The 25,071-nt window shown below is 35.5% G+C and overlaps 1 protein-coding gene across 4 annotated transcripts in view; it reads right to left on the bottom strand.

The window, feature by feature from the left end:
* Positions 1-25,071, bottom strand: part of LOC103568456 (RNA-binding protein Musashi homolog Rbp6) — a 518,165-nt gene that overhangs the window by 250,623 nt on the left and 242,471 nt on the right. The gene's annotated exons all lie outside the window — the stretch shown is intronic.

Here is a 25,071-nt window from a genome sequence, read left to right as displayed (position 1 = left end):
CGTGCTCGGCTCCCATGCATAGAGAGGGCTCATGTTTCCCTAATGCGGTCCGATAAATATTTAAGCAGAACGTAATCGGCCGGATTATGTTGAACCGTTCCACTGTACACTCTGCGCCACATATAGTATAAGCTATATATATAACAAAATAGAAGCTGAGGGTAGGATGGGAATAGAGATAAAGAAGGAGAAAGAGGAGAGAGTATGAAGGGGTAGTGTAACGAGTGCCGATGTCCTTCGCGGCTCGTAAAATTCCGTCTTTCGTAATCCCGACTGGTTGGTTTGCTACACCGGGATGAAACTATACTGCGTATACGCTATCATACCCATACGTTTTTATTTTCCTGACTCAACACTCGCTCAAACTCGAACCGTAACACACACACCAACACTCGCACCTACACATCACATAAATATACCAAGGTATAGATTACCATCCGTCCTCGTTCCCGAGCGGGTTCGGCGACGTGGTTGTTAGAAAACTAGCTGCTATGTATGTATACACGACACAATTCTCCCTGAGACACGTCCAATTCCCCGAGACTGCGGGATGATAGCACTCGGTTAAAAAATTTCTGGGACACGGATAAACAAAACAAAAACCGCAGCACAAAAAATAAAAAGACCAAACAATCGCGGGAGACAATGCAAGTCGTTAGGAAATTATTTATAACTATTGCGAATTGTTTCGGATGATGTATTCGCTGGGATGCCTTTTTTTCGCACCCTATTTATCTTTTCGTACATGCTACTGATAGGGTTTATTGCGACTCTAGGGAATTAGTTACTTTTGTACGCTCTGTTTATTTAGACGTTAACGTAATGGATTTCTTTATTCTTATTTTTTTTGGCATAACTTTTCATTTTATGATTAATCACATTTTTTTATAAACTTTCTGCAGAACTGATTAAGTGGGACATGAAAAATCTATCGGAATAAATTAATCACCTTTATCAAACCAAGAGGTTACCGGTTTAAAAGACCGTTGAATAGTCTCATTAATATGCATTACGCGAACCTGACAGACTTAGTCGCTTATTGTCCGGCGCTTTCCCCGTCAATTCGCCTCTTGAGTTTGATTTTTACCTACTCTTTGACTCTGTCTATACTTGGATACTTTTCCTCATTTAAAGTCTCACGAGAATAGCCCGCAATTTGTGGAACAAAAAGTTTTATTATTTGATGCTCGTGTCAACTATTCAGGTCTCTGGTTTTTTTTTTTCAGCCCATTATTAATTTTAAAAATATATTTCATTAGATTTTTGTTCAAGGGATTCTTAAATCGTAATGCTGTGGAGTAAATAGAATTTGACAAAGTTACAGCTCCACCCAACCGAGTCAAAGAGATCCTAATCCTTCTGACAGCATTAACCACTAACGAATTCCCTTTTTTGAATTTTAACTATCTCTCTTTTCCGTAAGCTCTTGTACACACTCAAAATGTCTCGAGCGCCGTTCTTTATTCATCTGGATACATGAAATTCCAGGATCATTCAGTACGAACTTCACAAGTCTTTTTACTTCCGTCCTTTTTTCTCACTTTCTATTTCCATCCCCATCCACATCCCGATTCTCACTCACTCGCTCGTTCGTTCATTCCCTTCTCTTCACTTACACAACTTACTCTTTTTACTTTTTTCTTTGAATTTCATTCCACTAGGAATCTCATGTGATTCGCGTTGCTGAGAAAAAGCCAGATTAAACCATCGAGGGATCCGTGTGACAGTCGGTAGCTGTCTGATCACTTCTATACCTTTTATATTTCTTTCTTTTCCTTTATACACTTTTTACTCCCGTTTTTCTCCGACTCAGTTAAACTCTTACAGTACGCTTTTCGAGAACCAATCACTACAATCGATCCACAGGCAAACAAAAAAAAATAAATAAACAACAAACCGTATCAAAAGCATTCTGCACCAAAAAGCTCATTTCAATAAATCAACTCACCATTGAAAAAATTAAAATTAAAGTGCAATAATAATAATAATAATAATAATAATAATAATAATAATAATAATAATAATAATAATAAAATGCAATCCTATATTTATTTTTAATTAGCATAAAGCAATTACATCATTTTTATATTACAATGTATATTAAAAAAATAATAATACTGATCCAGCTATAAATAATACTATCCTTATCAAATTTTGTCAAAATAGCCGATATTAGCTTTTATACAATTTTTTTGTAACATTTTAAATATCTTTGTCCAGCTTTCATTTTTTATCTCTTTGATTAAGTTATCGTACCACTTATAACCTTTGTATGCAATAGATTTTTCCGTAGTATAAGTACGCGTATGCATTATTTTTGGTGCTAACTTATTTCGAGTATTATACACTGTAAAAAATCACTGAGGCCAGTCCAAGCGGTGGAAGTGTTCAAATCGACGGTTTTAAATTCTAACACCGAAAGCAGTGTGAAAATAACACCACCGCCGGTGTAAATATGCTGTACCGGTGTTTAAATATTTTACTTTGTGAATATTTTTACTTACTCGATCACTATACTTGTTAATAAATGATATTTTTTATTAATTTTCATAAAGAGCTGAGATTTTTTGTGTTTTATAGTCTTTAAAGTTAAAACTCCAAGCGGACGCAGTTTACTCCGCTTTTTCACCGATATTACTCCGCTTTGACACCAGTTACCCTGAGTTTACACCATTTTAACAGCGCCGTATTACACCTCGTACATAGGTGTAATTTCATTTCAACACCGGGTGGAGTTGAAATGAATCCATTTTTAACACTGCTCTTTTTACAGTCTAAGTATAATTTGGAAGCTTAATTTCATTGTTGAAGTAGTAAGGATAAAGCTCGTTTTTCATTTTATATATGAGCAAACAGGTGTAATAAGTGATTCGTTGCCTCACCGATATCCAACCTAAAGTTCCAAGTGTCAACCCTAAATTTGTATGTCTATTTATTCTTGATAGTGCGCATCGCTCGATTTTGTAACTTTCATAGTACATCTAACTTGTCTTCAGTATAGTTAATCATAAGTGTGCCACAATATTTGAAATTGGTAAAATATTCTAAACAATAATGATAATAATAACAATAGAAAAGTAAACGATGAAATTTATAAAACTCTTACAACATTGAAGCCATGACTTTTATCTTCAACACATTCTCAACATTCAGACGAGGGTAATTTTTGCTATTTATGTGCGCACCGCGACGTGTCATGACGTCTGTTGAGCAAGTGTGGAGTCGTCTTAGGGGTGAGGACGAGAATGAGGATGGAAAAAGAGACTGTAAAGAAAATGCACGTGCTACGGGCTCGTAGAACGGAATATACGAGGTCACATGGAACGTAAGGTCAATCCTACATTCCAGCTCAACTAGCGTGCATCTAGTACCCAGAGAACCCAAGCAATTTTCACGTTTCTCAAGTTATACTCCTCACACTCTATTTCCTTTATATTTTTACGCTTTCTCCTGCTCATACAACACTCGCTTTGTTTTCTAGCATAGCCACCCTTAGTACTTGCTGTAAATTTACCGGCTCTTAGAGTCTGATTGTCCTCACGATTGACGAAACTAAAAACTAAACGGCTTATTACCTTCCTTTTGTTGCTCTTTTTGTAAGCAAAAACTAAACCGTCCACTTTATTCAACACCATATTTTATGTAGTAAACATTCGGAGCTTGCAGTCGTGCTCAACCAGCTCACGGAGATACTCCGCAGATTAAATTAGCCAATCGATCGCTATTGGATTAACCTTTAATGGACTAATGGCCTACATTCCATTGACATTTGGCTTCTGTTTATCACGATTCTGGTGCTGATTAACTAAACTGACAGAAAACCAGATATTTATAGCCATCAAATTGATTTATGACTTTATTCAATTATTTTATATTATTCTGTACTATTTTTCCCATCATAACTCTGTAATGCATTACCCAGATTAATTTGTCACAAATTTTAAATATACATTCCATCGATCGAATATTTAATTATCAATGTTACAAAATAAAATTTTTTAATGACGAACATTTAAAAACTTAAATACTTAAATACTCCTCAGTTTCTCAAAACGGAAATATGCTTTGGACATAAACCGAGCGTATATTTACCGTCGACCGCGTGCCGAGAGTCACGCACAATTACTCCGAGACTCGGGAAATACGCGTGAAATTACCTCAGTGTTGGCATTAGCAAGTACGCATTACTGTTGCCTTTAAAAATATTTAACGACTGTTTTAGTCAGTCATTAAATATTCGGTAACATAAAACAAAATGTTTGCCATATTGTCTCGAAAAATTTCCTTTACACCATAAAAAATGTACAGAATGTAATTCGAATATCTCATATATATGAAGGACAGTAAAACGAAACGGTGATGGCACTATGTGGAGTAGTCTTGTGTGCAGAGCGTTAACGTGGGCGTTAAACAGTTACGCGCAGTTGAGCCGATCGTAACGCAGGGTGCATTTATGCGCCATATCGCACGTCACGCGCCACGGATTGTTGTTGGTCCTTCATATCAACGATGGCTTAAGGATATACACTTGGCCTTTAGGGTCTTTGGTGCTTCTATATGCTCTCCTATCTTACGGGATGCTATATTATACTCCAGCACAGTATACACTGAAGACTAGGCTTTGACTTGGCTCTGAATATTCACGCTGCCATTAACCTGACACTATACTACACGTGTGTACTCTGTATATATATACATATATGCATAGCTATAGGGTAGATGAGCGACCAGATGGCGTCTGAATACGCTGGCGTTAGAGTACTTTAAAAGGAGTCGTAAGAGAAAAGATATATAAACCTGTTTAAATCATAAAATATTATGCGATACATCAGGATGTAACTCTGTAATATTTCTGAGCTTAAAAAGTTTAATACTTTTTTTTATTGCTAAGGAATAAAGTAGATGGTTGGATGACGATCGGAGCTGGATATGTAAATGTTGATAATTTTTAGTCGGGTGTCCATGAGGGAGTTTTTGTCCAGTAGTCGTAAGAGGACATGGTCTGATGCTGTCAGAGAAAGGATGTCCTAACGATGCGTCGTGGAAATAAGTGACGGAAGAAGCTGAGGAAGGGCTTGTATTGCCAAGTGGACGTTGAGGAGTCTGTTGCGTCCTTGGTAAGGTCCCTGGAGAAGCTCGGGCGGAATACCAGAGCGTAATGGTGTGCCGTTGCCTTGTGTGGCGTGAACACGTCTGGCAAGTTGCCAGCATGAGAGAGACGAGGTTCGTGACGAGCTTGTTAAGTTTATCGAAAGTGTCAAATTAGTAGTTGAGTGGATTTTATTTATGTGGGGTTTTAAATTCTTAAACTGATTTTATAGATTTTATGAGGGGTAGCAAGATGTCGGTCCAGACATTGCATAATAGGATTGAATTGGAAATGAGAGACTATAGTGATTATTAATCACGGCAATCATCATTAGCATCGTTCTGGACGAATGTTAGCGGCGTGTGCGCGAAACTCCCAGTAATCATCCTCGGTCTGTAACATTCGGTATATGTTCCGAATCCCGGTTACAGCAGACTGGGAGAGGAGGCTACGGAGGGCCAGAGACCGTTCTGAAGGGGTGAGAGTAGAGAAATGCGAGTAGGCGTGTCGTATCACCAACGTATTGTTAATTACAAACGCTCAATCTAATTATAACATTGAACATTGTATAATAATTATCTATGGACATAATTAACAAATTTAACTTTATGTCCGTATGCTGTATTTATATCTATACAGTGGCAAGTTTAATTATCGGGATTCATTTTTACGTTGATTACTCATACACGCGAATAAATTTATACAAGTGTTAACATAATTGTGTTAAATTTATTTTAGTAGCATAAATCACTTAATCAACCAGCGTGAATGTTAAATAAATTTAAATTTCCGCTTTTTAATCAATAAATTATAAAACGTGAGTATATATGCAGAGGGACAGATAAATTTAAATGAAAAATAAAATAATCATCGAGTTGTAGACTAAAAATGAATAGACATTGTGAACAAATTTTCGACAATTGCCGGTATATCGACAAGCGGAACCTACATGTTAAAAAAATAGCAATAAAATCTAGCGAACAGTGCACGACAAGCGAAAAAGAGCGTGGTGTTGTGTTGGCAGTAGTGTAGAGAAGGCGTAGAAACCGGCGAATCGAAAAATGAGCGTTGAAATAGTCGGTCGTTGACTACCGACTGCCATCAGAGGATGGGACCGGAAATTTTTGAAAAACCCAACGAGTAAGCGAGACGACCGTGGATGAATTTTTATTTTGCTATGCTCGTAACAGCTTGCACAAAACTGCTCGATGATATACGATCCCGGGTTACTCCTGTGCCGCCACGGTTATAGTCCAGGTCATCCTCTTCTATTAAATATATACATGGACGTTCAATATATACATATATGGAGAGATCTATAGAGCCAATGCTGCTGTAATAAGCGCGTGTTCATGTGCGTGAATTGATAGTCCGCCGATACCCACAATTATTATTATAAATCACTCGGTACTCACGGTTCAGCGGCAGCCATATAAGCCAAGACCGATCGGCAATTTAATTAGTCGCGGGGAAAAAGGATAGAATTTTTTATAAATTTAGGGTTGAATTTAAAAAAAAAAAAAAAAAGCATGAGGAGGCAGCAATTTAGAGCAACTTAACTTGTCTCCTTAAATCACGGGGCATTAAATTATCAGCGGACTCGATTAACGGTGTGACAAAGTGTACCGAAGAGATGACAGGGCGATAGGAGAGCTGGCATACGCGACGACGCCGGCAATCTTGGTAGCTAATGAAATTCACCGCATCGTAGGCGCGTCGATAAATGACCGAAGGTTATATACAACAGTGGAATTGCCTAATAAGCACCGCTGGTGACAAATTGCCCGGCCGTGATGCGACGGTATTGGAAAGAGAAGGGGGAACGTAAACAGAGTGTCGAGTAAGCCTCGCAGTGGCAGAAAGACAGAGAAATGGATGGCTCTGGAGTAACGGGGAAGGACTGATGAGGATAGAGAAGGAGAGAGGGCTGATGCTTGCCGTTAGCTGATGGTGGTGCGAACGCAACCAACGCAATGAGGGTGGGTAACGGATTGTTGTTGGCGGAGCGGCATACATCACGAAAGCAGCCGTCAGGATCGCGAGTAGAGAGTGGAATGACAATAATTGATTCCACCCTCGGTAAACCCACTCTTCGTATTTCTCGTATACACACTTTGTGCAGCGTAGTCAAATTTGTGTCTCGAGTGGATGAGACTACTGGTGGTACTACCGCAGATTCAGCTTCAGCTTCTGCTTTCGCTTCTGCTTTTGCTTTTGCTGGGTTGACAAATCCAACAAACATCTCTTTACTCAGCAATGTATATCAAGGATTTATAGAAAATTTTCGTACTAACATAACCACCCTCTGGCCTCAGGTTGTCGGGCCAGTCAAGATGACGATGTAATATTCCGGATTCTCCAGACACCCTGGAGCCCGCACTCGAGGCCAAGTGGCATTGGAATATTAACGCGGTCCGAGAATAACCAACTACCACCTCGATGGGACAGCGTTTTAACTCACCCTCACCCTTATTCTCATCTTGATCCTCATTCTATTTTGTCATCCCAAAGAGATGACACTGGACTCTAGGGCTAAAGTATGACGTGCCAGTAGACGCTCCAAGGACCAACAGAGACGGGTGTACTTGAATAGCGGTTCCCAAAGGTCTAAATTGTTTCTGAGGATGTTGTCACTCCCGTGAGTGAGACTCTGTCAGAAAATACACACTTACACTCACACTGAAACTTTGTTCAATTGGACAATGCGTTGCCCGAACAGAATTCTCTGACAAACGATCCGACAGCTCAACAATTCGTTGGCCAAACGATTGTCTTAGAAAATTCCTGTAGCTTCTGGTGGACGCCGGACACGGACGAGGGATCAAAGTCCAGAAGCTGAAAACCCGGGTGGCTTTAGTTGTGAATCCACTGGAATCATTTCGAGTATCTGAGGGAGTTAAGATTCTCTGGTGTAGCCAGAGGGTATAGGTTTTTAAAGGGATAAAAAATAAAAAAAACAGTTGAGATATCTCTGACGACGAGGATGAGGACAAACGGGGTGAAAATGCCAGCACCAAAAAGTCTAGTGTAATAAAACTCGATATCCGATCGTCTGGCCGTGCCATCTGTGATGGCTGATGGTGAATCGGGGGTGGTTTCCCAAGAAAATTTTTATCGCCCATTTCTTCTCGCTCGTTTTCTTTTTCTCGCCTCGCCCAGCTACCTAACCCACTCCGTCAGTCTATATCTATATCTCTATCTATATATGAGTATATAGAATTGAAACGGAAGCAGAGGCGTCGATGATGGGGTCGAGTCAAGAGGTGGTAGTGAAGCTGCTGCTGCTGCTACTGGGTTTTTCAAGACGTTCAAGTGCTCGATCGTTCATCCCGGCGTGTATAATATCTCACTGTAAGTTCTAGTGAGTATATACGGCAGAGGCAGTGTACGCTGCCTCCACCACAGCCTTGAACGTCTTACCAGTCAAGTCCTTAGAGAGGGCAATATCTTAAAAGCAACCCTAGATCCATCTACCGCACTCGACGATTCCAACTTGGAGATAATCCTTCCATCTGCTTCCTCCCTTTCCCTCTTCATATCCAATGCTTTTCATCATCTTTATACTTTGTTTTATTTTGTTTTTATCTTATTATTTTTCCTTTTATTACTATTGAGATTTTTTTTATTATTATCTTTTAGTACTTCCAAGTCTACATTTTAAATATATTAATTTTAATATTTCTTTTTTTTTTTTTTTTTTCATACAAACAACTGGACTCCTACTATCGGATCGCCTTTAAAACGCTGAAATATTTAGCACTATATTTGTTTTAACCCGCAAATGTGTCTTTTTTCATCGGATTTCATAACGTTATCGAGTGTATATAGTCATGGGACCGGGATATCAAGTGTGAGAGGAGAGGCGGAGGGCTTTGGAGCCAGCGCGATAGCAAAGAGAGACAGTAAAGCCCTCGAGCGCGAAACCGTTTATCGGGGGCCGGTTCATCAATCACGAGGGAAATAAATAAATTTTTTTTTGTTACTCTTATACTATCCCTGGGTTATACTATACGTATATATATGCTAGGAGAAAGAGATTATAAGCACGGAAACAAAAAACCGCAATGTTGAACGCCCTTTTGACTTAACTCATTCGAATGGAGTGAAGCACAAAAAAATAAAGAGCTTAAAGCTTCTCATTCGCAATGAATTTATTTTATTATCCTCGAGGAATAAAAACGTCACAAAATTATCTTAAGTGCTAGTGCTGCTGCTGCTATTATTATTTTTATAAACTTTGCAATGTATTTTTTTTTGCCATTATAATTATTATTAAAATAAAAATAAATAGTTTAAATAGTACGAAATGACATTTTGGTAATTTAAAAGTTATTTTAGCGCTTTTGATAACATTTTATGTGGTGTTCAAAACATTAACCAAGCGATGCAAAAGCAGTTAGACTCGTAGTTAGACCGTAGCGAGTCCCTTCTGACGCAACGACAGCAGTTCCGGTTCACGCAGGAAGTCGAGAGAGTTTCTGGATAAACTTTTCGGTCCAGACTCATATAGACATATATATGTGTAGATATGTTGGTGTAGATGTGGATCCACACAATACACATTATAGCACACTATATGACGCATTAATAAATTACTCAGTACAAGTGAGAGGATAGAGAGTTTCCCATGAGTATCTATAGTAGGATTTTCATTAGCTCACTCGACTACAGACTCGTGGGTTGAGACGATGGGAAAACTCCAGAGGAATATGCAGGTACCCTTTTATAGTGAAACTCGAGGCAAATTGTAACGAGTTCATAGCGGCTTAGGTTACATTTCCGAGCGACCCAGTTATTTCCGGATTACGGTAAATAAACGCGGCAAATTCGTTAATGCTGATAGTTATTTATTTTATCTTTATCAACTCGGGTTGTTTAATTTTTAGCATTAGAGGGTTAGAGTTCAAGTTTCTGTGAATTTAAAGCTCGGATAATACTGAGCGACGAGTGAAATCAAGACTGATTGTATAAAAAACTTTTGTTGGGGGAAAACTTTAAAAGTCGAATAGGACTTGGCTAAGCATGGAGAAGTAACGAGCGTGTCTCGTTATTCACTGAGGACCCAAGAGAGTGAGAATAAGGTTCAAGCTATTTTTCATCTAGTTAAACTAACAAAATTTATTTTACTCTATTTATTTACTTATTCTACCGTTTGTGTCTTAAAATTAGTACAGATTGATTTCAGTCTTTCTACGCGATTTAAAGAACTTCACCAAAACTTTTCTGCCTGTTAACGAATCACGCAGAGTTTAAAAAAAAAAGTTATTCCTCTGGTATTTGGTCATCAAATTTGTTGACCGTTTTCAGAAAATTTCGCGTTAGTGAAAAAATAACTAAAACAGAAAAAAAAAAAAGGAGAAATTTTCATTCTATTTGCTGTGAATTGTTAACGAACTTCGTTCACGTTTCAAAGCACCGAAATAAAAAAATGAAACTCTCGTATAACACTCAAACGAGCTTCAGATACGTAACTTGGTTTTGTTGAAATTTTTCGCTAATTAATTGTAACACATTTGAAAAACTTTACTTTCAAAAGCTTTCGTGTCAAGAGTCCGCTAATCGATGAGTAGTATTGCGGCAGCTCATTGAGGTCTACATTGTAGAGAAATAACCCACGGAAGCATATCCCAAAATGGGTGATCGATTGTTTAAGGGTTACCGCAAACACATGGGACACGATGGGTGGATTCTCCCGAGAGCTGGAGTGATCTTGGGTTTGGTTGCTTTTGATACCCTTCATGAATGTGTAAAAGCATCCTGGGACACTGGTGGCAGCAGGTTCGACACCTCCGTCTCCTTTTGACTACACTCCGTAACTTCTGTTGACGGTAGTCAAAAATCTAGTGGCATGTCATATGCAAACTCTGTCTGTTTAAATCCATGTTTGCCGAGTTATGAATAGATTCAGATATTTCGGGTATTCAAAATTTCCATCCATTGAACTAACTCACCCACTCACTCACTTTCTAGGACATACGTTAGTAGCAGGGATGTGCGAAAAGTTTAACGTCGTTAACATGCCGGACATGACCGATCGGTCATCTTTAACCCTTCTTAGACAGCTGATTCCCTGTTCGACGTCGATTGATGGATTCCGGAAGAGCCACTGATCACACTACAAAGTAACTGGAAAAATTTTTAAAATTCTTCGAGATGACACAAAAAAAGGACTCAATTGATCTAACTTGTTGGGCATTTTTAAACGGGGGCTTTCAGTTCTTATGAGGAGGATTCGAGTGTTGTAGGCTGGGAATTAAAATATCTTGTCAGCGAGGATTGATGGAAAGAGTCTATACAGGATGATAAGAAGTGTGAACATGTCAGGGATATGGTAATGTTTGAACAATGGGGGTTTTGTTTAAACGCACGGTTTCGGCGAACGAATAGCGGTGTTTCAGGTGCGTTCTTGTGTGTGACTATAATATCTCGTGTGTACACAAAAAACTTTGGATCTTGGTTTCGTTCGTCTTCTTGACATGCGAGAAGGGTGACTTTGATAAGGGCTTCTAACAAAGGGAGGATTAAGTGTTTTTTTTCCGACAAAATGGATTACATAAACCACCATTTGGATTTTTTTATTCGAAATTTTTTGTCCCTAGTTTTTGTTTCATCTTTTGTGTTTTTGTTAGTAACTATGAAGATTTGTCAATTGCAAAAATTCAATGGTATTAAAAAAAATAAATAAATAGAATATGGTGAAAAAAGTTTTAAATTGTTTCTGTTCTGTAAATTCTACTTTTTTATTAGCGTTAAAAAATTTCATTTATTTCACATTCTTTCTACTGTCCACGGTATTTTCTGACGAAAATTTCGCGTCCTCGTGAAGGGGATTTGTTGAAAAAAAAAAAAAAAAAAAAAAAAAAACATATATATATATATATATATATATATATATATATATATATATATATATATATATATATATATATATACATAAAAAATAAAAATACAATTCATTGGAAAATTTTCACGTTAAAGCGACGGACAAACTTGAGTAGGAGTATGAAAAAAAAAGTCTCAAAGAATGTGGATAAAATCGTATCCTCGATTTGCTGAAAATAAGAAACCGCAAAAAAGTAAAATAAGTAAGAAAGAGATCACTTGGATACTGGTTGACTTGCCCGTCTTCAATGGTTGCGTATAGCTGAGGAAAAAAAGGAATAAAGAAGGAATAAAAAAACAAGAACCTACAAAGGTGACACAAGAGATAAAGGATCTCTAGAGAAGTTGGAACGCAGATAAATGGACACGAAAATTCGGACAAAGCTCGTCGCGTTCGCATATTTGAAATACCTACGAAAACCATTTCTCGTTTTCCTCTATACTTCTCATGTATTTTTATTCTTTTATGTCTACACTACCACTATTTTCCACCCTCAGAAAAAGCAACTACCGAACTACTGGTACTGTTCCGAAACCCGTTGCCTCTGAAGTCGATAAATGATCCGTCGAGTTCCCTCGAGGATACTTTAAATTACTCGGATTTTTTTTATTCTCTTTCTTTATTTTCTTTTCTTCAGCTTTTTTTACCCATTCAACTTTCGAAAAGATATCATTATCCCTTTGGAGAGTGCCGCGGATAAGAAATATTTTGCCGAGGGTCCTAGGGGTTTTAGACCCCGTTGAATTAGCCTCAAGGTTATTATACACTTGACACAAAAACTCTTTTATGAAGTCTAAGCCTCTGTATCATTACACATTCTCATTGAAGTCACGAGTTCCAAAAGACGCTGTTCAAAAATTAAACTCTTTCGATAATAAAAATAAAGATCGCAAGAGTAAAAATTCATTAGAGTGAACAAAAAGTGTAGTGACTTATTTATAAAATATATAAAATAGTCCAAGTTGTAAGCAATATGTAAGTCTAAACTGGCTCATAAATTTAAAATTTCTGAGTTTAGTTCGCCCTTAGTTAAAGCACGTTGTGTCCGCTTGGAAATAGAGGACTGCACTGTGAAAATTCACATGAAACTTTCATAGTAAACACATTCGTACTGCTACCACTTAGCAATCTAAGTATCTATCCTCTATCTCCATCTATTCTATTCCATTCTATTCAGCTCTCCATTTTCTCCCGCCCAGCCATCAGAAAACTATTTGCAGTTGGTAGTAAAAAAAAAATCCGATCTGAGCGTTGCTAATTCGAAAGCTTTAAAAAATATTCAATTGAGTTTTTTAAAATTAATCGAATTTTTGAAAAAAAGTTTTTCTTAGATAATGTTTGAAAATAAACTCTATTAAACACCACGCGGTGTTAAAATAGTACTGTTAAATAGGTGTAAAAAAAAATTCCACGTATAGAAAGTAGAAAAAAATGACATATAAAAAAAGTAAAAAAATTGAATGAATATTTTCTGGGGGAAATTTGAATTTTGCTATGTACGTATTCAAATAATTATTTATGTTATAATTATTTATGTTATACGTAATTTATTTTCAATTTAACTCTAGTGGTGGAGTAAGTAAAAATATTCACAAAGTAAAGTATTTCTAACACTGGAAAAATTTAAAAAAAAAAAAATACAGTCGGACCTCGATATAAGACTATCGTCATTTTGCGTTAAAACATATAAATTATATATATGAAACATATATTTACTACTGTATATAATTATGAATAAACAGTATTTTGAATATATATTTGTTATGAAAATAAATTACTTAATCTATATATACGTACATTTTATTTCGATTTTAGTCGTACTGTTCGTTAGTCTTATAGCGAGGTTTCGGCGCGAAATTTTGATTGGGTTGTTAGTGGGGGAGCGTTCCAAACGAGTTTTAACAAATTGAGGAGAAGAGTCTTATAATGCGTAGTCTTATAACGAGGTCCGACTGCATTTACACCGGTGGCGATGTTATTTGAACACCACTTTTGGTGATGGAATTTAACACCTACACCGCCTGGACTTAATCCATTTTTTTTTCAGTGTATACGTCAACAGCAATAATATTTATATTTAAATATTTTTTTACTCAACTTCAGAAAATATTTAACTGGAAATTTATAATTTTTTCACGGAAACAAAAATTATTTTACTTGTTTATTTTTGATATTCATAAAAACTTCAAGCTGTCAGAATTAATATTTTGCATTAAAAAGATTTCGTCTAAATATTCAAATTAATAAAATAATGTATTTTTTTATTTTTAATTTTAATAGAAGATAGCGAAGAATAAAAATGTCGGATGAAATGTCTGCAGTCAAGATCACGTGGATCGTTACCAAGGGTGAGCTGTGAGACTGGAGAGTGCGAGGGTACGAAGAGATCAAACAAGTGAAGCAGCGACGAAGATGGAGATAGAACTGATGGTGATAGAAGAAAGCTATGGCGGTGATAGTAGTCCTTACTGTAGACTGGAGGGTTGAATATTCATTCGTGTTACATATGGATCAGTCGCCGAGCGTCGCTCGGATGATATGCCACCACTAGACGAGGACTACAGACTAGAGATTGACAAGTCTTGAATATTGCGTAGTCTTGCGGTCGTTAAAATCAAATAGAAACTAAGCTCGCGGTTGTTTTTATTTAAATAAATGTTAAATCAGCATTATCTTGTGATTACTTTTCGTCTCAGTTACTTTCCTATAAATTCTTACGAATTTATATTCAATGTGAAAAGTATTTTAGGACTGAAATAGCTCCAGTACTTTATATATATATATATATATATATATATATATATATATATATATGTGTGTATTTTTTTTTTTTTTTTCATTGAAATGGCTTATAGTGCGGCGATAAGACGAATGAAAAATCATTGACCAGTCGTAGAGCGACCATTCCGGGTGAATAAATCGGGAAAGTAGTCAGTTGAGTTATTTCACAAGATTACGGGTCGAGAGTATTGGATGTATCTATTCTCTGTCTATGTCATTGCTTCACTCGAGATAAAGAAAGTAAAGTGAGAAAAATATAGAATAGTCCTAACAAGAATCAGGAGAAAACGGAATAAAATGAGATACTATTTTAAAGGGAAAGAGATTTTCGTTTGCTCAAGCTTATTATTTACTACTAGTATCTATTTTAATACTTTCAGTGCCTTGTAAACGAAAAATTTTAGTTTTTACTTTTTGCTAGGTCACATTAACACTGAATACTTACTTAAAGATTAAAAAAAAGTTTAATAACATGGAGAAAAAATATAGCAATTTTTACTTAAAAATATGAGTTAAAATCACTAAATTCATATATCGATACTGCCATTCTAATATGCCCTATCCCACAAAATTTGACATTTTCACTTTTATTGAAAAATGGAATCATTGTAATAATGTGCAGCTTATGTAAAAATTTTAGAGGTCAAATTGTTTATTTAGTATTTTAAAATAAATATTCTAATATGTCGTATCCCACACGCAGACTTTCGCGCATTCTAATATGTCGTATCCCACATTCTTATAGGTTTAGTCACGCTTAACATTTTTGATTTTAAGTTAATTGTAAGGAAGCAATTAACGACATGAGTAAGAAGGTAATGATGCATAATTTTTGACTCTTCTTACAGCATATAATTCAAAATTATTCATTCACTACAAATGCCTGTATTTTATGAAAACATGAAAATAAATTTGTAGGTTATACCAGAGTAAACATAGTACAAATAAATTTTCTTTGCCGACCGTGAAACGTTTTTATCGTTTCCTGACAAATTTCCCAAATGTGGGATAGGGCATATTACAATGGCAGTATCTATATTAATCTTAAAATGATATTGAATTTGTGTAACTTTTACTTTTTGAGAATCTAATTTTTAGTTGTATTTAGTAATTTTTATTATTTAAATATAGGATTAAACATAAACTGCATTAGTAAACTTAACTATATATTTAGTGAATTTTACTATCCCGTTTGGAAAATTTTACTATATTAGAATGGAAATAGATAAATTAAATTTTTAATAGTTTTTCAACTTTTTATTATTATTATTATTATTCTTTATGTCATCTGTATGGGTGTTGGTGTAAATTTTTATTTTTAAAAAATCACTTGCTTCAACCGAGATTCGAACCCTGACCTCCCGCGTGCGAATCTTTTCCTGTGTCTGACGGTCCGATGTCTCCTTTGGACAAAAGTTTCTGAACTTGTAATACATATTCGTACATGTTATCCCCGCCAACTTTAATTTTATCGATCTGCTTCGCAAAAATTACAAGCCGTTTAGTAATTTTTCGTTGCTGTACAATACTTAATATTACGCTACTCATCTGCTTTACAGAAATTACTAAACAGATTGTAATTTTCGTATACTATAGGATATTTCATGCATACTTTTAGTTAATTTTTATATTTTTAGAGAGTAAAAATCGTTGAATCGTACTATCAAATGTACTAAACGTTTATTAATAATTTAATATTTTCTTTATAGAATTTGCTGTTTGATTCATAAAGAATACAAATGAATTAGTAATAAAAGTAACAACATAGCAATTTTTCAGATAAACATATAATATAAATTACTGCTTTGTGATTTTTATTATGCATTTTATAATAAATAGTAAAAGTAATGCACTCATTGATTTGCATTAGTATTTCTTACTTAAATATATTAAATATTAAAATGTTTTCGAGACTCGTTTTTTCCTTGCACAGAAAAATCATAATAATGAATTTTTTTTAATAAGACCCATTTTGCCTTCTTCTCCGACAGATTAAAAATTAAAAATTTTTGTTTCATAAGCAGTGTCCTACTTTACTTCGGTCTCTCTTATATGAAAAAAAAATTTCATCACTATTAATATTAGCGGGCATTTCATCTCGTCTCTCATATTCTAAATAAAAGTGTACGTGTTTTTAGGTCATACTACTGAGTCTTTAGCGAGCATAAAAAAAAGCTTGCAGTCTTAAAAAGATGAGAATAAAAATGACAAAGGGAAATCAAACGTTTAATTCTTGTCTGCAGTGGTAGTGGTTGAGTTGTTAGGCTACCAGCATCAACCCCCATCGGCTTAAAGCTCGATCAAAGAAAGGAACCCTTTTCGCTTAGCAGCCATTTCGTTCATTTCCGGTCTCGCGGATAGAGAAGATCCATTTGCCATCACTTTGCCCCTCCTATTGCCGACTCGTCTTTTTTTTTTCTTCAACAGCGCTATTGTATGTCTCACAGCAGTCTCACAATTTACTTTCTTTACATTTTTTTTCATTATTATATCTTACTCGCGTCCTAGCCTCCCCTCTCTCCCTACCAACCCTCCGCGTATATCTGATCGTTAGTCAGTTTACATTAGTTAACGTCGCAAGACAAGTCAAGGAGAAAATGTACTTAGTTTTAATACTTAGATAAAAGATACTCTTCTATAGATAATTTTTTTTTTTTTTTATTATCATTATTTAATTTTCATCAGCCATTAGTGTGACGGTAATTATCGATTTTCGATAATTATTGTACTCACAATATTTATTAAACTTTTTTTACGAGCATTTTGTATCAAAGAAAAAAAAATAAAAATATATTAAAAAGGGGGGGGGGGGGGAGGCTGAGAAGATTTCAAGTGTAAAATTTTTTCTTTAATACTTTTTTTAGTCCCCAAGTTAATTTCTTGTGACATAAAGTTCAAAATTTGGAGTGACCCACATTACCCCATTCTGTCTACAGTGCCCCGTTTTACGGTTAAAATAAGAATTTGGCAGTTGATTTTGCCGGTTGTTATTTAAATTTATATAAAATTTGAGGAAACTAGTTTGCCCCTTTTTCAAATAATTTGCAAATATTTAAATAATTAGCTCATAAAATTTTTTTGTAAAATAATGAAGTAAAAAAAATCGTAAAGTCAAAGTAATTGCAGATTAAACAACAAAACCGATGTACGATATATGTATATATATAGATGTATATATATATATAAAAGTTTTATAACCGAGGGTAGTTTAAGGTCATAAAAATCAAGACAAAATTTACAACTGAGATTGTAAAAATGTACAAGAAAAAAAAAGAAATGAGAAAATAATAGTAAATAGAACATAAATAAAATGAAAGTCGTCCGTGATTGGACGTTATCATTCAACACTTGAGTGAGATTCGGAAGTAGTCGGACAATTTTTATTTTACAACCCCCCAGGGAGGCTTTTAAAAGGAGTTCTCGGATCTGGGTAGCTAAGCCACTATCCCGCCCGATGGCAGCACTTGTCTGAGTTCTAACTCATCTTTCATTCCTCAGAGCTCCGCGGCAGTGTTGCGACGTGTTCAGTTCACAAGCTGCTAAAATTCACAATTTAAATTTCTGGAAAAACAATCTCCTTGTTAAATATTCTTATTTATTCCTTTCCACCCACCAGTATTTAGCTTTCTCAGTTGACTTATTCTGTTGTGTTTATTCAAATCCCGACTTATTGACTTGATGACGCGATACGATAAAAAATAAACAAACACAACGAGCTGGGTTATTTTAACCGTATTCATTTATTTAACGCTGTTTACCCACAGATTAAGATTGTTTGATAAAAATACACAAGGTGTGAACCAGCTGACTGATAAAGTTTACTAACAAAACATATCGTGGTTTACAACGCGGGATTTTATTTTTCTAGCGACATATTGTTTTTTTTTTTTTTTTTTTTTTTTTTTTTAATCCAGACGCAGAGCTTTCTTGCGTTTGTTTATTTCCTTATCGCTTATTTATCCTGCAGCCGAGATAGACCGGGGTACAACGGGCGTACGAATGTACGGACGGGAATCTAAACAAAGTCGGCGTGCAGTCGGGCGGAACGGACCGTTGGTTTCGCCCGTTAAACGCATTCCGAATGCATTATACTCAGCAATAAATCCTCGGTGGTGCTCGTAGATCAATAATTTCATATCCAAAACCGCGCAGTATGCAACGGCAATGTGCAACCTGCATATATTCTGATCCATGTGACCGTTTATTCGCAACCTTGGCTTTCTTACATCTTTTACATCTCTTACATCTCAGCCTCCTGACCCTTTTCCCTTCTCGCCACTGGCACACCACTCGGTATTCTTATTTTCTTGTTAAATCATACGTGATTCGATTCTCTCGAGATTATTCCGAGCTCCCTTTACCAAAAGATTTACGATTTTCCTTCGCTGTTCCAATTCAAATGCTTTATTTTTTGTTTTTCCGCTTTTCGCTTAAAACTACTCGAGATTTCGATGACTCAATTGTGGTATTGGTACTCAGCCCACTTGTGTGTCCTTTTTTTTATCCTTCATAAGTCCCCTTTTTAGTTTGTTTTCTTGAAGTTAACTTAACTTTATTTTTACAGTCTACGATTATGAGAGAGAGATAGAAAAAAATGCAAGAGGATTGTGCACTTTGGGGTAGCGAAAAAGTACTTAAGCCGATTTGGTTCCCAGGAAATGGTGTCACCTTTTTTTAAGACTATACTTACTTACAGCCTTCTATTTCTAGTTTGTGTATCATTCAAAGATTAAATTCGTTGGGACACTACGCTGTAAAAAGAGCGGTGGAAAAGATTTACTCAATTTAACACCACGCGGTAGTGAAGTGAAATAACACCGGTGTTGACAGTGTAAATTGGCGGGGTTCAAATACCGGTGTAAAATCGGTGTAATATAAAATTCCACGGATAGAAATTAGAAAAAAAAATATATTACATATATAAAAATATAAAAATTTAAAGTTAAATATTTTCAACTTCGAAAAATATTTTAACACCGGTTAGTAATATTTATACCTTCGGCGGTGTTATTTTAATACCGCTTTCGATGATGAAACTTAACACCAAAAATTTTAACACCTTCACCGCCTGGACTTATCCCGGTTTTTTTTTCACAGTGTAACTTCAACATAGAACGTGTGTTAATTTATGAAAGAAACACAAAGAATGTGTTAAATTCACCGAAATCACAATTGTTAAGTTTATATGTAGTCATATTTTTTTAAGTATCAAATCAACATTAAGAATAATATTTAATCAACAAATATAAAAATTTTTGAACCGGTAACAGAGAATATTAACATTTTTGTGTGTTATTATTTTTGTACAAATGGATACTCTTGAAACAATACAAAAATTAATGTAAAATGTTGTATTAACATACAGTTTTGTGTTAATTTTTATAAAATTTTTTTTACTATGTAGTGGTCAAGTAAAAATATTTTCATGATACCAGCATCGAAACTTAAAGTTTCAGTGTCTCTACATCCTGTCGAAACAAGCTAATTTCAACCCGATACTGCAAACAACTGCTAGCGAATTTGTAATTCACAAATCCCTTTACAGCGGGCAGAAATATGCGTGTTTCTTTCTTTGGAAAGAAACCCAATTGTATCTGCCCGGTGTTAGTTATATTTAATGTTCATTTGCATCCTTATTACTCTCATCTGTTCACTTGTCATTTGAGTTCACTCATTCCATTTTTTAAGTGACAGTTTTAATTAACCAAATAAAATTATTAAAAAATGAGTGAAAATAATATTTTTGTCTTATTTACTATTTAATAAGTGACTGTAAATTGTAGATTTCTCATTTTTTAACAGTTTTCCGCATCATTGACTTGAAATCAACTCGTTTCTTACTGACTGCTGACACTGAATCTTCTAGTTCCAATGCAGGTAATCATAAAAAATATGGTGTGTGACTTAGGATGAAAGACGATTTCAGACTGCGGTTGATGTCAGCCAACCTCACCGTAGTCTGAAATCGTCTTGTTTCATCCCTTGTCACACAATATACTATTACATAACAAAATATTTTCAACACCGAAAAATATTTTAACACCGAGAAATTTTTTTTAACACCGGTAATGAATATTTAAACCGGCAGTGGTGTTATTTTAACACCACTTTTAGTACTAAACTTTAACACCGAAAATTTTAACACCTACCCCGCCTGAATTTACCCCGTTTTTTTTTGTTACAGTGTTAAAATTAACTCAAGCTGAATTTTTCTCATTCCCTAAAATTTAAAAATAACCTAGTAAATTATAATTTATAATTGAAAACAATAGAAACCGATCTGATGATAATTTTTAGTTATTCGATGCCTGCATAATTATTAATGACATGAAGCGTAATTTCCTCATGAGGTGATTTCGATGAAAAGCGTCGTCACTTGTACCGAAACAATGCGGTCGTTTTAGTGCTCATATTATTATGAATTATAAATTATGAATAACCAACTCAACAGAACAGCTTTAGCAGCAACTGAAAAAGTTAATAGCGATAGAATATAATATAATACTGGAAAACACCATAAATAAAACCGGATATTGATAATCAGACAAAATAATTCACGTTTCATTTTAAACACCGATCGGTAATTTTCAGTGAGCACTAAAACTCGCGATTAAAACATCATGAATCGTAATAGTCACTCGAGTGGGATTATTGCTTTGTTTTGTCCATTAAATACAACACATTCATGAACTTGTTTGTTGTTTTATTGTGCGCTTTTATTTATTTATTTATTTACTATCTACGTAACAGAAAACTAAGATCCGGTGAAAAATATAAACTGTGCTGACTCATGAGCAGAAAGAAAAAATATAAATATTGAGGAAAAATAAATTTAAGGGGAAAAAAAACGACTAGTTGAAAACAATTGCTTCTTGTAGTGTATACAAGAGGGAGTAAAGCAAGGACTTCACGGTTTTTTCACAAAGAAAGAGAGAAGTGTACAGCAAGTTCCGGTTTGATGACGTATTTTTTGCTAAAAAAAAAAAATGAAAATTCTGGATGGCCTTTGAAGGGAAAAATTACTCCTTTTTTTTATTCCTGTTCTTCTGCTTTATTCTCGCTGAGCTTTCTACTCTTCAGTCCACTTTAAAATTCTTAGACAAGTCCGAGCGTCAAAGGGTTAACACAAACGCGGTGATGACGAAGTGGGTTGCGAGTTAAGTTTTGTTGAGGGAGTATATGAGCGTGTGTGAGAGAATGAGTTTATATTGTGAGTAGTGTAAATTGTACAAGGCAGAAAGCTGTGAGATACAGAGAGAGTGACGTCAAGTGTCAGGAACGTGAGAGAGGCGTTGTGATGATGATCAGTGATGAAATGGCTACGGAGCCAAGCACCACCGGATGTTACCATAAATAATGTCATACTGGGAAAACTGACGCGTAGCGGAACATCTAGGACACCAAGCACCCTACGTACTAATACTGCTACGTTATATTCTGCAGCTGGATGATGAACAACCAATTTAATGTGGATGTCGAAGGAAATATTAATGTACAGCTTTAAATTATGTGGAGACGTTGATATGACACTTGAGTATCTATAATACTAAAGATGTATTAATATTGTTTACAAAAAAAAACAAAGCATGAGTAGGAAGGATCTGGTGTCAAGCTGAGTCTTGTAAAAAATGATACGTGGCAATGACGAAAAATTGTTGTGAATTTAATCTGTAGATGTTCGGACCGGGTTTGCTGGAAAAGAAACTGATGTATTGAAGATTTTATAAGATATTTACGAAAGTTTGTCCCTGAAAGTCATTGGAGTACATAAAGTCCTTGGTGGAGCTCGGAATCTGGGTAGGAGGAATCGCCGATGGACTTTGCGGGACAGGAGAGCTGACGCGGCGGAATCGCGAGCCAGAAAGCCAATCGGATAAGTGGATTCCTATTGAGTCGAAGGATGTCCCATCCAATCAGATAGTGAGCTTGACATTTCTCTGATGGCATATCGCGCGATATCTGCTCACAGCACCCTTATCGGCACCAGCACCATCACAGACCATGTCCATAGCAACCTAGTATTCTCAAGCATTCAGCAGACTGACGCGGAGCTTATACATCCTACGGTTAAAAGACAACACAAACTTACACACACATATATTGTATGCGCGAGTTGTGTCTATGGAGGTAAGATACCATCAGTGGTTGTGGGTGTAGATTGTAGACTGTAGACTCTAGACTGTAGCAGGCTCTCTGCATAAAATGAGAAGCGAAGCCGCGGGAAATGAATCAAAGCCCGAGCGACGTTTCAATTATTTCTTACCACCAAGCGAGAAAGACTTCTGGCTTCTTCAAGCGCGAAAAAGCTTACTAAGAAAAGTCTCTCTAGGATAAGAATTGTCTACAGATATTTTGAAAACGCTCGGGAAAATATTAATGTCAAGATTCGAGATAAAATATAAGAAAATAATAATTATAATAAGAAGTTTAATAAATAATAGTGATAAAGTAGCCAAGTATTGAAATTAATTTTTAAAATTATTGTCCCCGCGTTTCATGAATTTACAACTTAATAAATAGTAATAGTAATAGGTGAGGTCAGTAGTGGGGCTGGGGTCTGGGGGAAAGTTGAAATGGGTTGAAATTTTATTAACGTTAATAGAGTTAGGTATTATGTACGAAATAGCTGGCGGATCAATGAGAGATAATCAAGTTCCGCACAAACAGAAACTAGGTGAGAGGGGGAAGGCAATAGGAGAATGAAAATGGGTAGCAAACATCAGAGCTAAAGCTTTCGAGTTAGCAAGCTGGTGAGAGAGTTGGCACAACGAACGCATTATCGCAATTCTCTGATTAGTAGGTAATTATCAGAATCGGCTATAAGCTAATGAGATTACTCATTGCACGGACTGTGAGCTACCTAAAACTGACTATATATATATATACATATATATATATTCCGACGACTTGGTTCGTTGATTGAGCGAGCTGTTCAATAACGTCATTCAACCGATCCGCAATACTATAATACAATTACTTTAGTCCAGATCCTGTAGCAATCCAAGCTGGTCGTTATTAACACAACCCAGCTCCCATTGCCTTCATTATCTTCAATTGATCTTACAATTACATTCCCAGCCACAAAAACCATCAGTGTATTACGTTAAGGGAAATCAATAGGTCCTTTGTCGATAGATAAGTCTTATTTTTGAGCTCCGCTGATTTACATTGGTTAAGAGCCTTTAAAAAATAATGAACTCGTTCGAGTATTTTTTTACTGAATGATGTTCCAGATGTTTCTTTTATACTTCTTGGGTAACGTTTTTTATGGATTTTTCCCAGGTGCTTTTTTTTCCAAGTTGCCAAGTGAAGCCGAGAAAAATCGGACCAGTCCGAATGGAAGTAAAAAAAAAACACGTATTTCCGATACGAAATATAGCCAACTGGAGATGCTAACGATCTGCGGTCTACATTTGAGGACTCGTAGAGGGTAGTTATGTTCAAGTTTTGATGGGGTCAAGATGCTACAAGTGTATTAAAGGCACGTACATTCAAATATCTGATTCCGATGCAATATACAACGTGGCTATATACTATTTGATGGAATCAGGGAGAGCTGGATGAAATGAGATACTTGAAGAATGGGTGAAAAATATTTTTATTTTCTAAACATGCGATTATTTTTTGATAATTTTAGATGTACGAGCACATTTTTGAAATTTTTTGGACCAATAATAAAATTCAGAGGGACTCATTAGTGTAACCGCCTGAAAAAAAGATGATTTTTGAAAATTTTTTTAAAGAACTACTGCAGGAATTGTTTTAATGTTCTAAGGATATATTTTTGGATATATATTGAATATGAGATCAATTTTTTGAACCAAAAAATTCAAAATTCAGTGAGTTATTCACAATCTCACTAGGCTCCAAAAAAAAAGTCCCCCTGCTGCAGCGATAGCGACCTTTACAGTGCATGAAATCAAAAAACCAAAAAGTTTATTAAACTAGAAGGTATTTTCCGTAGCATGACCCTCGGGCTAAGAAAAAAATTTAAATTTAACAAAATAGCGGAGTTTTTGAAAAAAATTTCGAATTTCGCGAGAAAATTTGATGATTTTTGGCCTGCCAAAATTACATTTTTGATCCGATTGAAAAACTGGCGGATCATGGTCCGTAAAAAGAGAGAAAAGAAACTGCATTTCGAATAAAATCGATCGGATGATTTGTCTTCGAGTTATAACTGCAGCAATTTTTAAAAATGTATTTTCAAGAACCAATTAGCGGCTGCTCTCAGATGGCTGTAACTCGAAAAAAATATTCGAGATATACACTAAAAATTTTAGTATGCTATTTTTGAAGCTGTAGACTATCGAAGTAT

The sequence above is a fragment of the Microplitis demolitor genome, chromosome 2, assembly GCF_026212275.2.
Source record: "Microplitis demolitor isolate Queensland-Clemson2020A chromosome 2, iyMicDemo2.1a, whole genome shotgun sequence".
Lineage (NCBI taxonomy): Eukaryota > Metazoa > Arthropoda > Insecta > Hymenoptera > Braconidae > Microplitis > Microplitis demolitor.
Note: the sequence above shows the minus strand (reverse complement) of the source record. Positions and strands in the feature narration are given on the sequence as shown.